At 41.8% G+C, this 13,669-nt stretch overlaps 31 non-coding genes across 31 annotated transcripts; all 31 read left to right on the top strand.

Moving 5' to 3' along the window:
- The first annotated feature begins 103 nt into the window (after nucleotides 1-103).
- LOC142478350 (5S ribosomal RNA) lies at nucleotides 104-222 on the top strand. The gene has a single exon (XR_012793094.1). It is a non-coding gene; the product is annotated as a 5S ribosomal RNA (ribosomal RNA).
- A 286-nt stretch (nucleotides 223-508) lies between these two features.
- On the top strand, nucleotides 509-627 carry LOC142478364 (5S ribosomal RNA). Its single transcript, XR_012793107.1, has one exon. It is a non-coding gene; the product is annotated as a 5S ribosomal RNA (ribosomal RNA).
- Nucleotides 628-913: 286 nt separating this feature from the next.
- On the top strand, nucleotides 914-1,032 carry LOC142478326 (5S ribosomal RNA). Its single transcript, XR_012793070.1, has one exon. It is a non-coding gene; the product is annotated as a 5S ribosomal RNA (ribosomal RNA).
- A 286-nt stretch (nucleotides 1,033-1,318) lies between these two features.
- On the top strand, nucleotides 1,319-1,437 carry LOC142478363 (5S ribosomal RNA). The gene has a single exon (XR_012793106.1). It is a non-coding gene; the product is annotated as a 5S ribosomal RNA (ribosomal RNA).
- Nucleotides 1,438-1,723: 286 nt separating this feature from the next.
- On the top strand, nucleotides 1,724-1,842 carry LOC142478325 (5S ribosomal RNA). The gene has a single exon (XR_012793069.1). It is a non-coding gene; the product is annotated as a 5S ribosomal RNA (ribosomal RNA).
- Nucleotides 1,843-2,128: 286 nt separating this feature from the next.
- LOC142478324 (5S ribosomal RNA) lies at nucleotides 2,129-2,247 on the top strand. Its single transcript, XR_012793068.1, has one exon. It is a non-coding gene; the product is annotated as a 5S ribosomal RNA (ribosomal RNA).
- Nucleotides 2,248-2,533: 286 nt separating this feature from the next.
- On the top strand, nucleotides 2,534-2,652 carry LOC142478380 (5S ribosomal RNA). Its single transcript, XR_012793122.1, has one exon. It is a non-coding gene; the product is annotated as a 5S ribosomal RNA (ribosomal RNA).
- A 286-nt stretch (nucleotides 2,653-2,938) lies between these two features.
- On the top strand, nucleotides 2,939-3,057 carry LOC142478348 (5S ribosomal RNA). Its single transcript, XR_012793092.1, has one exon. It is a non-coding gene; the product is annotated as a 5S ribosomal RNA (ribosomal RNA).
- A 286-nt stretch (nucleotides 3,058-3,343) lies between these two features.
- Nucleotides 3,344-3,462, top strand: LOC142478362 (5S ribosomal RNA). The gene has a single exon (XR_012793105.1). It is a non-coding gene; the product is annotated as a 5S ribosomal RNA (ribosomal RNA).
- Nucleotides 3,463-3,748: 286 nt separating this feature from the next.
- LOC142478323 (5S ribosomal RNA) lies at nucleotides 3,749-3,867 on the top strand. The gene has a single exon (XR_012793067.1). It is a non-coding gene; the product is annotated as a 5S ribosomal RNA (ribosomal RNA).
- Nucleotides 3,868-4,153: 286 nt separating this feature from the next.
- LOC142478360 (5S ribosomal RNA) lies at nucleotides 4,154-4,272 on the top strand. The gene has a single exon (XR_012793102.1). It is a non-coding gene; the product is annotated as a 5S ribosomal RNA (ribosomal RNA).
- A 286-nt stretch (nucleotides 4,273-4,558) lies between these two features.
- Nucleotides 4,559-4,677, top strand: LOC142478366 (5S ribosomal RNA). Its single transcript, XR_012793109.1, has one exon. It is a non-coding gene; the product is annotated as a 5S ribosomal RNA (ribosomal RNA).
- Nucleotides 4,678-5,353: 676 nt separating this feature from the next.
- On the top strand, nucleotides 5,354-5,472 carry LOC142478322 (5S ribosomal RNA). Its single transcript, XR_012793066.1, has one exon. It is a non-coding gene; the product is annotated as a 5S ribosomal RNA (ribosomal RNA).
- A 286-nt stretch (nucleotides 5,473-5,758) lies between these two features.
- LOC142478359 (5S ribosomal RNA) lies at nucleotides 5,759-5,877 on the top strand. Its single transcript, XR_012793101.1, has one exon. It is a non-coding gene; the product is annotated as a 5S ribosomal RNA (ribosomal RNA).
- A 286-nt stretch (nucleotides 5,878-6,163) lies between these two features.
- Nucleotides 6,164-6,282, top strand: LOC142478340 (5S ribosomal RNA). Its single transcript, XR_012793084.1, has one exon. It is a non-coding gene; the product is annotated as a 5S ribosomal RNA (ribosomal RNA).
- Nucleotides 6,283-6,958: 676 nt separating this feature from the next.
- On the top strand, nucleotides 6,959-7,077 carry LOC142478321 (5S ribosomal RNA). The gene has a single exon (XR_012793065.1). It is a non-coding gene; the product is annotated as a 5S ribosomal RNA (ribosomal RNA).
- Nucleotides 7,078-7,363: 286 nt separating this feature from the next.
- LOC142478358 (5S ribosomal RNA) lies at nucleotides 7,364-7,482 on the top strand. The gene has a single exon (XR_012793100.1). It is a non-coding gene; the product is annotated as a 5S ribosomal RNA (ribosomal RNA).
- A 286-nt stretch (nucleotides 7,483-7,768) lies between these two features.
- LOC142478352 (5S ribosomal RNA) lies at nucleotides 7,769-7,887 on the top strand. Its single transcript, XR_012793096.1, has one exon. It is a non-coding gene; the product is annotated as a 5S ribosomal RNA (ribosomal RNA).
- Nucleotides 7,888-8,173: 286 nt separating this feature from the next.
- Nucleotides 8,174-8,292, top strand: LOC142478379 (5S ribosomal RNA). Its single transcript, XR_012793121.1, has one exon. It is a non-coding gene; the product is annotated as a 5S ribosomal RNA (ribosomal RNA).
- Nucleotides 8,293-8,578: 286 nt separating this feature from the next.
- Nucleotides 8,579-8,697, top strand: LOC142478320 (5S ribosomal RNA). The gene has a single exon (XR_012793064.1). It is a non-coding gene; the product is annotated as a 5S ribosomal RNA (ribosomal RNA).
- Nucleotides 8,698-8,983: 286 nt separating this feature from the next.
- Nucleotides 8,984-9,102, top strand: LOC142478357 (5S ribosomal RNA). The gene has a single exon (XR_012793099.1). It is a non-coding gene; the product is annotated as a 5S ribosomal RNA (ribosomal RNA).
- A 286-nt stretch (nucleotides 9,103-9,388) lies between these two features.
- Nucleotides 9,389-9,507, top strand: LOC142478351 (5S ribosomal RNA). The gene has a single exon (XR_012793095.1). It is a non-coding gene; the product is annotated as a 5S ribosomal RNA (ribosomal RNA).
- Nucleotides 9,508-9,793: 286 nt separating this feature from the next.
- Nucleotides 9,794-9,912, top strand: LOC142478378 (5S ribosomal RNA). The gene has a single exon (XR_012793120.1). It is a non-coding gene; the product is annotated as a 5S ribosomal RNA (ribosomal RNA).
- Nucleotides 9,913-10,198: 286 nt separating this feature from the next.
- Nucleotides 10,199-10,317, top strand: LOC142478339 (5S ribosomal RNA). The gene has a single exon (XR_012793083.1). It is a non-coding gene; the product is annotated as a 5S ribosomal RNA (ribosomal RNA).
- Nucleotides 10,318-10,603: 286 nt separating this feature from the next.
- LOC142478319 (5S ribosomal RNA) lies at nucleotides 10,604-10,722 on the top strand. The gene has a single exon (XR_012793063.1). It is a non-coding gene; the product is annotated as a 5S ribosomal RNA (ribosomal RNA).
- Nucleotides 10,723-11,008: 286 nt separating this feature from the next.
- On the top strand, nucleotides 11,009-11,127 carry LOC142478365 (5S ribosomal RNA). The gene has a single exon (XR_012793108.1). It is a non-coding gene; the product is annotated as a 5S ribosomal RNA (ribosomal RNA).
- Nucleotides 11,128-11,803: 676 nt separating this feature from the next.
- LOC142478318 (5S ribosomal RNA) lies at nucleotides 11,804-11,922 on the top strand. The gene has a single exon (XR_012793062.1). It is a non-coding gene; the product is annotated as a 5S ribosomal RNA (ribosomal RNA).
- Nucleotides 11,923-12,208: 286 nt separating this feature from the next.
- On the top strand, nucleotides 12,209-12,327 carry LOC142478317 (5S ribosomal RNA). Its single transcript, XR_012793061.1, has one exon. It is a non-coding gene; the product is annotated as a 5S ribosomal RNA (ribosomal RNA).
- A 286-nt stretch (nucleotides 12,328-12,613) lies between these two features.
- Nucleotides 12,614-12,732, top strand: LOC142478355 (5S ribosomal RNA). Its single transcript, XR_012793098.1, has one exon. It is a non-coding gene; the product is annotated as a 5S ribosomal RNA (ribosomal RNA).
- Nucleotides 12,733-13,018: 286 nt separating this feature from the next.
- On the top strand, nucleotides 13,019-13,137 carry LOC142478315 (5S ribosomal RNA). The gene has a single exon (XR_012793059.1). It is a non-coding gene; the product is annotated as a 5S ribosomal RNA (ribosomal RNA).
- A 285-nt stretch (nucleotides 13,138-13,422) lies between these two features.
- On the top strand, nucleotides 13,423-13,541 carry LOC142478377 (5S ribosomal RNA). The gene has a single exon (XR_012793119.1). It is a non-coding gene; the product is annotated as a 5S ribosomal RNA (ribosomal RNA).
- The last annotated feature ends 128 nt before the right edge of the window (nucleotides 13,542-13,669 follow it).

The following is a 13,669-nucleotide window of genomic DNA, read 5'->3' as shown; positions in this document are numbered from 1 at the left end:
CATTTGAGTGCACCTGTCATTTTCTCAGTCTCTGTGTATGCATGGAGCAAGATATAGGCTCATGGATTTAAGAATGAGAGGATATCATGAGACAGCAATCTCCACCTACGGCCATACTACCTTGACAGCGCCCGATCCCGTCAGATCTCGGAAGTTAAGCAGGGTGAGGCTTGATTAGTACTGGATTTGGAGACTGCCTGGGAATACCAGGTGCTGTAGGGGTTTTTATTTTTCGCTTCCCTAATGAAAATATACATGGCATTCCTCGCAGCAAATGAAAATGTTTCATTTCTTGCTACTTTTTTCCCGCAGTGTCAAAGAAATCTATCGTTTTTTCCTCTGAAAGTTCAACACAATGCAACCTTCCAAAATAGAATTCTGACATCAAGAATTCCGTCTATAGTACATTTGAGTGCACCTGTCATTTTCTCAGTCTCTGTGTATGCATGGAGCAAGATATAGGCTCATGGATTTAAGAATGAGAGGATATCATGAGACAGCAATCTCCACCTACGGCCATACTACCTTGAAAGCGCCCGATCCCGTCAGATCTCGGAAGCTAAGCAGGGTGAGGCTTGATTAGTACTGGGTTGGGAGACTGCCTGGGAATACCAGGTGCTGTGGGTGTTTTTATTTTTTGCTTCCCTAATGAAAATATACATGGCATTCCTTGCAGCAAATGAAAATGTTTCATTTTTTACTACTTTTTTCCCGCAGTGGCAAAGAAATCTATCGTTTTTTCCTCAGAAAGTTCAACACAATGCAACCTTCCAAAATAGAATTCTGACATCAAGAATTCCGTCTATAGTACATTTGAGTGCACCTGTCATTTTCTCAGTCTCTGTGTATGCATGGAGCAAGATATAGGCTCATGGATTTAAGAATGAGAGGATATCATGAGACAGCAATCTCCACCTACGGCCATACTACCTTGACAGCGCCCGATCCCGTCAGATCTCGGAAGCTAAGCAGGGTGAGGCTTGATTAGTACTGGGTTGGGAGACTGCCTGGGAATACCAGGTGCTGTAGGGGTTTTTATATTTCGCTTCCCTAATGAAAATATACATGGCATTCCTCGCAGCAAATGAAAATGTTTCATTTCTTGCTACTTTTTTCCCGCAGTGGCAAAGAAATCTATCGTTTTTTCCTCTGAAAGTTCAACACAATGCAACCTTCCAAAATAGAATTCTGACATCAAGAATTCCGTCTATAGTACATTTGAGTGCACCTGTCATTTTCTCAGTCTCTGTGTATGCATGGAGCAAGATATAGGCTCATGGATTTAAGAATGAGAGGATATCATGAGACAGCAATCTCCACCTACGGCCATACTACCTTGAAAGCGCCCGATCCCGTCAGATCTCGGAAGCTAAGCAGGGTGAGGCTTGATTAGTACTGGGTTGGGAGACTGCCTGGGAATACCAGGTGCTGTGGGTGTTTTTATTTTTTGCTTCCCTAATGAAAATATACATGGCATTCCTTGCAGCAAATGAAAATGTTTCATTTTTTACTACTTTTTTCCCGCAGTGGCAAAGAAATATATCGTTTTTTCCTCAGAAAGTTCAACACAATGCAACCTTCCAAAATAGAATTCTGACATCAAGAATTCCGTCTATAGTACATTTGAGTGCACCTGTCATTTTCTCAGTCTCTGTGTATGCATGGAGCAAGATATAGGCTCATGGATTTAAGAATGAGAGGATATCATGAGACAGCAATCTCCACCTACGGCCATACTACCTTGACAGCGCCCGATCCCGTCAGATCTCGGAAGCTAAGCAGGGTGAGGCTTGATTAGTACTGGGTTGGGAGACTGCCTGGGAATACCAGGTGCTGTAGGGGTTTTTATTTTTCGCTTCCCTAATGAAAATATACATGGCATTCCTCGCTGCAAATGAAAATGTTTCAATTCTTGCTACTTTTTTCCCGCAGTGGCAAAGAAATATATCGTTTTTTCCTCTGAAAGTTCAACACAATGCAACCTTCCAAAATAGAATTCTGACATCAAGAATTCCGTCTATAGTACATTTGAGTGCACCTGTCATTTTCTCAGTCTCTGTGTATGCATGGAGCAAGATATAGGCTCATGGATTTAAGAATGAGAGGATATCATGAGACAGCAATCTCCACCTACGGCCATACTACCTTGACAGCGCCCGATCCCGTCAGATCTCGGAAGCTAAGCAGGGTGAGGCTTGATTAGTACTGGGTTGGGAGACTGCCTGGGAATACCAGGTGCTGTAGGGGTTTTTATTTTTCGCTTCCCTAATGAAAATATACATGGCATTCCTCGCAGCAAATGAAAATGTTTCATTTCTTGCTACTTTTTTCCCGCAGTGGCAAAGAAATCTATCGTTTTTTCCTCTGAAAGTTCAACACAATGCAACCTTCCAAAATAGAATTCTGACATCAAGAATTCCGTCTATAGTACATTTGAGTGCACCTGTCATTTTCTCAGTCTCTGTGTATGCATGGAGCAAGATATAGGCTCATGGATTTAAGAATGAGAGGATATCATGAGACAGCAATCTCCACCTACGGCCATACTACCTTGACAGCGCCCGATCCCGTCAGATCTCGGAAGCTAAGCAGGGTGAGGCTTGATTAGTACTGGGTTGGGAGACTGCCTGGGAATACCAGGTGCTGTGGGTGTTTTTATTTTTTGCTTCCCTAATGAAAATATACATGGCATTCCTTGCAGCAAATGAAAATGTTTCATTTTTTACTACTTTTTTCCCGCAGTGGCAAAGAAATATATCGTTTTTTCCTCAGAAAGTTCAACACAATGCAACCTTCCAAAATAGAATTCTGACATCAAGAATTCCGTCTATAGTACATTTGAGTGCACCTGTCATTTTCTCAGTCTCTGTGTATGCATGGAGCAAGATATAGGCTCATGGATTTAAGAATGAGAGGATATCATGAGACAGCAATCTCCACCTACGGCCATACTACCTTGACAGCGCCCGATCCCGTCAGATCTCGGAAGTTAAGCAGGGTGAGGCTTGATTAGTACTGGATTTGGAGACTGCCTGGGAATACCAGGTGCTGTAGGGGTTTTTATTTTTCGCTTCCCTAATGAAAATATACATGGCATTCCTCGCAGCAAATGAAAATGTTTCATTTCTTGCTACTTTTTTCCCGCAGTGTCAAAGAAATCTATCGTTTTTTCCTCTGAAAGTTCAACACAATGCAACCTTCCAAAATAGAATTCTGACATCAAGAATTCCGTCTATAGTACATTTGAGTGCACCTGTCATTTTCTCAGTCTCTGTGTATGCATGGAGCAAGATATAGGCTCATGGATTTAAGAATGAGAGGATATCATGAGACAGCAATCTCCACCTACGGCCATACTACCTTGAAAGCGCCCGATCCCGTCAGATCTCGGAAGCTAAGCAGGGTGAGGCTTGATTAGTACTGGGTTGGGAGACTGCCTGGGAATACCAGGTGCTGTGGGTGTTTTTATTTTTTGCTTCCCTAATGAAAATATACATGGCATTCCTTGCAGCAAATGAAAATGTTTCATTTTTTACTACTTTTTTCCCGCAGTGGCAAAGAAATATATCGTTTTTTCCTCAGAAAGTTCAACACAATGCAACCTTCCAAAATAGAATTCTGACATCAAGAATTCCGTCTATAGTACATTTGAGTGCACCTGTCATTTTCTCAGTCTCTGTGTATGCATGGAGCAAGATATAGGCTCATGGATTTAAGAATGAGAGGATATCATGAGACAGCAATCTCCACCTACGGCCATACTACCTTGACAGCGCCCGATCCCGTCAGATCTCGGAAGCTAAGCAGGGTGAGGCTTGATTAGTACTGGGTTGGGAGACTGCCTGGGAATACCAGGTGCTGTAGGGGTTTTTATATTTCGCTTCCCTAATGAAAATATACATGGCATTCCTCGCAGCAAATGAAAATGTTTCATTTCTTGCTACTTTTTTCCCGCAGTGGCAAAGAAATCTATCGTTTTTTCCTCTGAAAGTTCAACACAATGCAACCTTCCAAAATAGAATTCTGACATCAAGAATTCCGTCTATAGTACATTTGAGTGCACCTGTCATTTTCTCAGTCTCTGTGTATGCATGGAGCAAGATATAGGCTCATGGATTTAAGAATGAGAGGATATCATGAGACAGCAATCTCCACCTACGGCCATACTACCTTGAAAGCGCCCGATCCCGTCAGATCTCGGAAGCTAAGCAGGGTGAGGCTTGATTAGTACTGGGTTGGGAGACTGCCTGGGAATACCAGGTGCTGTGGGTGTTTTTATTTTTTGCTTCCCTAATGAAAATATACATGGCATTCCTTGCAGCAAATGAAAATGTTTCATTTTTTACTACTTTTTTCCCGCAGTGGCAAAGAAATATATCGTTTTTTCCTCAGAAAGTTCAACACAATGCAACCTTCCAAAATAGAATTCTGACATCAAGAATTCCGTCTATAGTACATTTGAGTGCACCTGTCATTTTCTCAGTCTCTGTGTATGCATGGAGCAAGATATAGGCTCATGGATTTAAGAATGAGAGGATATCATGAGACAGCAATCTCCACCTACGGCCATACTACCTTGAAAGCGCCCGATCCCGTCAGATCTCGGAAGCTAAGCAGGGTGAGGCTTGATTAGTACTGGGTTGGGAGACTGCCTGGGAATACCAGGTGCTGTAGGGGTTTTTATTTTTCGCTTCCCTAATGAAAATATACATGGCATTCCTCGCAGCAAATGAAAATGTTTCATTTCTTGCTACTTTTTTCCCGGAGTGGCAAAGAAATATATTGTTTTTTCCTCTGAAAGTTCAACACAATGCAACCTTCCAAAATAGAATTCTGACATCAAGAATTCCGTCTATAGTATATTTGAGTGCACCTGTCATTTTCTCAGTCTCTGATTTAATTTCTCCATTTAAGGTAATTCTTCAAGAATGTATTTTTTTAACGGTCACAATAATACACTTATGCCTCCCATGTCATTTAGAAATATATCATACAGGCCTCAGAACACTCAGCATGTTATATGGTGAGCTTGTGGCTCACAGAGTTGGGGTGTGCAGTGTTCAAGCTGATACTTGGAAGAGATAGTGAGTTCAAATCCAAACAGGAGGAGGTTGAATATAGGCACCTCTGAAATTTTTTACTACTTTTTTCCCGCAGTGGCAAAGAAATCTATCGTTTTTTCCTTTGAAAGTTCAACACAATGCAACCTTCCAAAATAGAATTCTGACATCAAGAATTCCGTCTATAGTACATTTGAGTGCACCTGTCATTTTCTCAGTCTCTGTGTATGCATGGAGCAAGATATAGGCTCATGGATTTAAGAATGAGAGGATATCATGAGACAGCAATCTCCACCTACGGCCATACTACCTTGACAGCGCCCGATCCCGTCAGATCTCGGAAGCTAAGCAGGGTGAGGCTTGATTAGTACTGGGTTGGGAGACTGCCTGGGAATACCAGGTGCTGTAGGGGTTTTTATTTTTCGCTTCCCTAATGAAAATATACATGGCATTCCTCGCAGCAAATGAAAATGTTTCATTTCTTGCTACTTTTTTCCCGCAGTGGCAAAGAAATCTATCGTTTTTTCCTCTGAAAGTTCAACACAATGCAACCTTCCAAAATAGAATTCTGACATCAAGAATTCCGTCTATAGTACATTTGAGTGCACCTGTCATTTTCTCAGTCTCTGTGTATGCATGGAGCAAGATATAGGCTCATGGATTTAAGAATGAGAGGATATCATGAGACAGCAATCTCCACCTACGGCCATACTACCTTGAAAGCGCCCGATCCCGTCAGATCTCGGAAGCTAAGCAGGGTGAGGCTTGATTAGTACTGGGTTGGGAGACTGCCTGGGAATACCAGGTGCTGTGGGTGTTTTTATTTTTTGCTTCCCTAATGAAAATATACATGGCATTCCTTGCAGCAAATGAAAATGTTTCATTTTTTACTACTTTTTTCCCGCAGTGGCAAAGAAATATATCGTTTTTTCCTCAGAAAGTTCAACACAATGCAACCTTCCAAAATAGAATTCTGACATCAAGAATTCCGTCTATAGTACATTTGAGTGCACCTGTCATTTTCTCAGTCTCTGTGTATGCATGGAGCAAGATATAGGCTCATGGATTTAAGAATGAGAGGATATCATGAGACAGCAATCTCCACCTACGGCCATACTACCTTGAAAGCGCCCGATCCCGTCAGATCTCGGAAGCTAAGCAGGGTGAGGCTTGATTAGTCCTGGGTTGGGAGACTGCCTGGGAATACCAGGTGCTGTAGGGGTTTTTATTTTTCGCTTCCCTAATGAAAATATACATGGCATTCCTCGCAGCAAATGAAAATGTTTCATTTCTTGCTACTTTTTTCCCGGAGTGGCAAAGAAATATATTGTTTTTTCCTCTGAAAGTTCAACACAATGCAACCTTCCAAAATAGAATTCTGACATCAAGAATTCCGTCTATAGTATATTTGAGTGCACCTGTCATTTTCTCAGTCTCTGATTTAATTTCTCCATTTAAGGTAATTCTTCAAGAATGTATTTTTTTAACGGTCACAATAATACACTTATGCCTCCCATGTCATTTAGAAATATATCATACAGGCCTCAGAACACTCAGCATGTTATATGGTGAGCTTGTGGCTCACAGAGTTGGGGTGTGCAGTGTTCAAGCTGATACTTGGAAGAGATAGTGAGTTCAAATCCAAACAGGAGGAGGTTGAATATAGGCACCTCTGAAATTTTTTACTACTTTTTTCCCGCAGTGGCAAAGAAATCTATCGTTTTTTCCTCTGAAAGTTCAACACAATGCAACCTTCCAAAATAGAATTCTGACATCAAGAATTCCGTCTATAGTACATTTGAGTGCACCTGTCATTTTCTCAGTCTCTGTGTATGCATGGAGCAAGATATAGGCTCATGGATTTAAGAATGAGAGGATATCATGAGACAGCAATCTCCACCTACGGCCATACTACCTTGACAGCGCCCGATCCCGTCAGATCTCGGAAGCTAAGCAGGGTGAGGCTTGATTAGTACTGGGTTGGGAGACTGCCTGGGAATACCAGGTGCTGTAGGGGTTTTTATTTTTCGCTTCCCTAATGAAAATATACATGGCATTCCTCGCAGCAAATGAAAATGTTTCATTTCTTGCTACTTTTTTCCCGCAGTGGCAAAGAAATCTATCGTTTTTTCCTCTGAAAGTTCAACACAATGCAACCTTCCAAAATAGAATTCTGACATCAAGAATTCCGTCTATAGTACATTTGAGTGCACCTGTCATTTTCTCAGTCTCTGTGTATGCATGGAGCAAGATATAGGCTCATGGATTTAAGAATGAGAGGATATCATGAGACAGCAATCTCCACCTACGGCCATACTACCTTGAAAGCGCCCGATCCCGTCAGATCTCGGAAGCTAAGCAGGGTGAGGCTTGATTAGTACTGGGTTGGGAGACTGCCTGGGAATACCAGGTGCTGTGGGTGTTTTTATTTTTTGCTTCCCTAATGAAAATATACATGGCATTCCTTGCAGCAAATGAAAATGTTTCATTTTTTACTACTTTTTTCCCGCAGTGGCAAAGAAATATATCGTTTTTTCCTCAGAAAGTTCAACACAATGCAACCTTCCAAAATAGAATTCTGACATCAAGAATTCCGTCTATAGTACATTTGAGTGCACCTGTCATTTTCTCAGTCTCTGTGTATGCATGGAGCAAGATATAGGCTCATGGATTTAAGAATGAGAGGATATCATGAGACAGCAATCTCCACCTACGGCCATACTACCTTGACAGCGCCCGATCCCGTCAGATCTTGGAAGCTAAGCAGGGTGAGGCTTGATTAGTACTGGGTTGGGAGACTGCCTGGGAATACCAGGTGCTGTAGGGGTTTTTATTTTTCGCTTCCCTAATGAAAATATACATGGCATTCCTCGCAGCAAATGAAAATGTTTCAATTCTTGCTACTTTTTTCCCGCAGTGGCAAAGAAATATATCGTTTTTTCCTCTGAAAGTTCAACACAATGCAACCTTCCAAAATAGAATTCTGACATCAAGAATTCCGTCTATAGTACATTTGAGTGCACCTGTCATTTTCTCAGTCTCTGTGTATGCATGGAGCAAGATATAGGCTCATGGATTTAAGAATGAGAGGATATCATGAGACAGCAATCTCCACCTACGGCCATACTACCTTGACAGCGCCCGATCCCGTCAGATCTCGGAAGCTAAGCAGGGTGAGGCTTGATTAGTACTGGGTTGGGAGACTGCCTGGGAATACCAGGTGCTGTGGGTGTTTTTATTTTTTGCTTCCCTAATGAAAATATACATGGCATTCCTTGCAGCAAATGAAAATGTTTCATTTTTTACTACTTTTTTCCCGCAGTGGCAAAGAAATATATCGTTTTTTCCTCAGAAAGTTCAACACAATGCAACCTTCCAAAATAGAATTCTGACATCAAGAATTCCGTCTATAGTACATTTGAGTGCACCTGTCATTTTCTCAGTCTCTGTGTATGCATGGAGCAAGATATAGGCTCATGGATTTAAGAATGAGAGGATATCATGAGACAGCAATCTCCACCTACGGCCATACTACCTTGACAGCGCCCGATCCCGTCAGATCTCGGAAGCTAAGCAGGGTGAGGCTTGATTAGTACTGGGTTGGGAGACTGCCTGGGAATACCAGGTGCTGTAGGGGTTTTTATTTTTCGCTTCCCTAATGAAAATATACATGGCATTCCTCGCAGCAAATGAAAATGTTTCATTTCTTGCTACTTTTTTCCCGCAGTGGCAAAGAAATCTATCGTTTTTTCCTCTGAAAGTTCAACACAATGCAACCTTCCAAAATAGAATTCTGACATCAAGAATTCCGTCTATAGTACATTTGAGTGCACCTGTCATTTTCTCAGTCTCTGTGTATGCATGGAGCAAGATATAGGCTCATGGATTTAAGAATGAGAGGATATCATGAGACAGCAATCTCCACCTACGGCCATACTACCTTGAAAGCGCCCGATCCCGTCAGATCTCGGAAGCTAAGCAGGGTGAGGCTTGATTAGTACTGGGTTGGGAGACTGCCTGGGAATACCAGGTGCTGTGGGTGTTTTTATTTTTTGCTTCCCTAATGAAAATATACATGGCATTCCTTGCAGCAAATGAAAATGTTTCATTTTTTACTACTTTTTTCCCGCAGTGGCAAAGAAATATATCGTTTTTTCCTCAGAAAGTTCAACACAATGCAACCTTCCAAAATAGAATTCTGACATCAAGAATTCCGTCTATAGTACATTTGAGTGCACCTGTCATTTTCTCAGTCTCTGTGTATGCATGGAGCAAGATATAGGCTCATGGATTTAAGAATGAGAGGATATCATGAGACAGCAATCTCCACCTACGGCCATACTACCTTGACAGCGCCCGATCCCGTCAGATCTTGGAAGCTAAGCAGGGTGAGGCTTGATTAGTACTGGGTTGGGAGACTGCCTGGGAATACCAGGTGCTGTAGGGGTTTTTATTTTTCGCTTCCCTAATGAAAATATACATGGCATTCCTCGCAGCAAATGAAAATGTTTCAATTCTTGCTACTTTTTTCCCGCAGTGGCAAAGAAATATATCGTTTTTTCCTCTGAAAGTTCAACACAATGCAACCTTCCAAAATAGAATTCTGACATCAAGAATTCCGTCTATAGTACATTTGAGTGCACCTGTCATTTTCTCAGTCTCTGTGTATGCATGGAGCAAGATATAGGCTCATGGATTTAAGAATGAGAGGATATCATGAGACAGCAATCTCCACCTACGGCCATACTACCTTGACAGCGCCCGATCCCGTCAGATCTCGGAAGCTAAGCAGGGTGAGGCTTGATTAGTACTGGGTTGGGAGACTGCCTGGGAATACCAGGTGCTGTGGGTGTTTTTATTTTTTGCTTCCCTAATGAAAATATACATGGCATTCCTTGCAGCAAATGAAAATGTTTCATTTTTTACTACTTTTTTCCCGCAGTGGCAAAGAAATATATCGTTTTTTCCTCAGAAAGTTCAACACAATGCAACCTTCCAAAATAGAATTCTGACATCAAGAATTCCGTCTATAGTACATTTGAGTGCACCTGTCATTTTCTCAGTCTCTGTGTATGCATGGAGCAAGATATAGGCTCATGGATTTAAGAATGAGAGGATATCATGAGACAGCAATCTCCACCTACGGCCATACTACCTTGAAAGCGCCCGATCCCGTCAGATCTCGGAAGCTAAGCAGGGTGAGGCTTGATTAGTCCTGGGTTGGGAGACTGCCTGGGAATACCAGGTGCTGTAGGGGTTTTTATTTTTCGCTTCCCTAATGAAAATATACATGGCATTCCTCGCAGCAAATGAAAATGTTTCATTTCTTGCTACTTTTTTCCCGGAGTGGCAAAGAAATATATTGTTTTTTCCTCTGAAAGTTCAACACAATGCAACCTTCCAAAATAGAATTCTGACATCAAGAATTCCGTCTATAGTACATTTGAGTGCACCTGTCATTTTCTCAGTCTCTGTGTATGCATGGAGCAAGATATAGGCTCATGGATTTAAGAATGAGAGGATATCATGAGACAGCAATCTCCACCTACGGCCATACTACCTTGACAGCGCCCGATCCCGTCAGATCTCGGAAGCTAAGCAGGGTGAGGCTTGATTAGTACTGGGTTGGGAGACTGCCTGGGAATACCAGGTGCTGTAGGGGTTTTTATTTTTCGCTTCCCTAATGAAAATATACATGGCATTCCTTGCAGCAAATGAAAATGTTTCATTTTTTACTACTTTTTTCCCGCAGTGGCAAAGAAATATATCGTTTTTTCCTCAGAAAGTTCAACACAATGCAACCTTCCAAAATAGAATTCTGACATCAAGAATTCCGTCTATAGTACATTTGAGTGCACCTGTCATTTTCTCAGTCTCTGTGTATGCATGGAGCAAGATATAGGCTCATGGATTTAAGAATGAGAGGATATCATGAGACAGCAATCTCCACCTACGGCCATACTACCTTGAAAGCGCCCGATCCCGTCAGATCTCGGAAGCTAAGCAGGGTGAGGCTTGATTAGTACTGGGTTGGGAGACTGCCTGGGAATACCAGGTGCTGTAGGGGTTTTTATTTTTCGCTTCCCTAATGAAAATATACATGGCATTCCTCGCAGCAAATGAAAATGTTTCATTTCTTGCTACTTTTTTCCCGGAGTGGCAAAGAAATATATTGTTTTTTCCTCTGAAAGTTCAACACAATGCAACCTTCCAAAATAGAATTCTGACATCAAGAATTCCGTCTATAGTATATTTGAGTGCACCTTTCATTTTCTCAGTCTCTGATTTAATTTCTCCATTTAAGGTAATTCTTCAAGAATGTATTTTTTTAACGGTCACAATAATACACCTATGCCTCCCATGTCATTTAGAAATATATCATACAGGCCTCAGAACACTCAGCATGTTATATGGTGAGCTTGTGGCTCACAGAGTTGGGGTGTGCAGTGTTCAAGCTGATACTTGGAAGAGATAGTGAGTTCAAATCCAAACAGGAGGAGGTTGAATATAGGCACCTCTGAAATTTTTTACTACTTTTTTCCCGCAGTGGCAAAGAAATATATCGTTTTTTCCTCTGAAAGTTCAACACAATGCAACCTTCCAAAATAGAATTCTGACATCAAGAATTCCGTCTATAGTACATTTGAGTGCACCTGTCATTTTCTCAGTCTCTGTGTATGCATGGAGCAAGATATAGGCTCATGGATTTAAGAATGAGAGGATATCATGAGACAGCAATCTCCACCTACGGCCATACTACCTTGACAGCGCCCGATCCCGTCAGATCTCGGAAGCTAAGCAGGGTGAGGCTTGATTAGTACTGGGTTGGGAGACTGCCTGGGAATACCAGGTGCTGTAGGGGTTTTTATTTTTCGCTTCCCTAATGAAAATATACATGGCATTCCTCGCAGCAAATGAAAATGTTTCATTTCTTGCTACTTTTTTCCCGCAGTGGCAAAGAAATATATCGTTTTTTCCTCTGAAAGTTCAACACAATGCAACCTTCCAAAATAGAATTCTGACATCAAGAATTCCGTCTATAGTACATTTGAGTGCACCTGTCATTTTCTCAGTCTCTGTGTATGCATGGAGCAAGATATAGGCTCATGGATTTAAGAATGAGAGGATATCATGAGACAGCAATCTCCACCTACGGCCATACTACCTTGACAGCGCCCGATCCCGTCAGATCTCGGAAGCTAAGCAGGGTGAGGCTTGATTAGTACTGGGTTGGGAGACTGCCTGGGAATACCAGGTGCTGTAGGGGTTTTTATTTTTCGCTTCCCTAATGAAAATATACATGGCATTCCTCGCAGCAAATGAAAATGTTTCATTTCTTGCTACTTTTTTCCCGCAGTGGCAAAGAAATATATCGTTTTTTCCTCTGAAAGTTCAACACAATGCAACCTTCCAAAATAGAATTCTGACATCAAGAATTCCGTCTATAGTACATTTGAGTGCACCTGTCATTTTCTCAGTCTCTGTGTATGCATGGAGCAAGATATAGGCTCATGGATTTAAGAATGAGAGGATATCATGAGACAGCAATCTCCACCTACGGCCATACTACCTTGAAAGCGCCCGATCCCGTCAGATCTCGGAAGCTAAGCAGGGTGAGGCTTGATTAGTACTGGGTTGGGAGACTGCCTGGGAATACCAGGTGCTGTGGGTGTTTTTATTTTTTGCTTCCCTAATGAAAATATACATGGCATTCCTTGCAGCAAATGAAAATGTTTCATTTTTTACTACTTTTTTCCCGCAGTGGCAAAGAAATATATCGTTTTTTCCTCAGAAAGTTCAACACAATGCAACCTTCCAAAATAGAATTCTGACATCAAGAATTCCGTCTATAGTACATTTGAGTGCACCTGTCATTTTCTCAGTCTCTGTGTATGCATGGAGCAAGATATAGGCTCATGGATTTAAGAATGAGAGGATATCATGAGACAGCAATCTCCACCTACGGCCATACTACCTTGACAGCGCCCGATCCCGTCAGATCTCGGAAGCTAAGCAGGGTGAGGCTTGATTAGTACTGGGTTGGGAGACTGCCTGGGAATACCAGGTGCTGTAGGGGTTTTTATTTTTCGCTTCCCTAATGAAAATATACATGGCATTCCTCGCAGCAAAAGAAAATGTTTCATTTCTTGCTACTTTTTCCCGCAGTGGCAAAGAAATCTATCGTTTTTTCCTCTGAAAGTTCAACACAATGCAACCTTCCAAAATAGAATTCTGACATCAAGAATTCCGTCTATAGTACATTTGAGTGCACCTGTCATTTTCTCAGTCTCTGTGTATGCATGGAGCAAGATATAGGCTCATGGATTTAAGAATGAGAGGATATCATGAGACAGCAATCTCCACCTACGGCCATACTACCTTGACAGCGCCCGATCCCGTCAGATCTCGGAAGCTAAGCAGGGTGAGGCTTGATTAGTACTGGGTTGGGAGACTGCCTGGGAATACCAGGTGCTGTGGGTGTTTTTATTTTTTGCTTCCCTAATGAAAATATACATGGCATTCCTTGCAGCAAATGAAAATGTTTCATTTTTTACTACTTTTTTCCCGCAGTGGCAAAGAAATCTATCGTTTTTTCCTTTGAAAGTTCA

The sequence above is a fragment of the Ascaphus truei genome, unplaced genomic scaffold (genome assembly GCF_040206685.1).
Source record: "Ascaphus truei isolate aAscTru1 unplaced genomic scaffold, aAscTru1.hap1 HAP1_SCAFFOLD_2390, whole genome shotgun sequence".
Lineage (NCBI taxonomy): Eukaryota > Metazoa > Chordata > Amphibia > Anura > Ascaphidae > Ascaphus > Ascaphus truei.
This window is presented reverse-complemented; position numbering and strand designations above follow the sequence as displayed.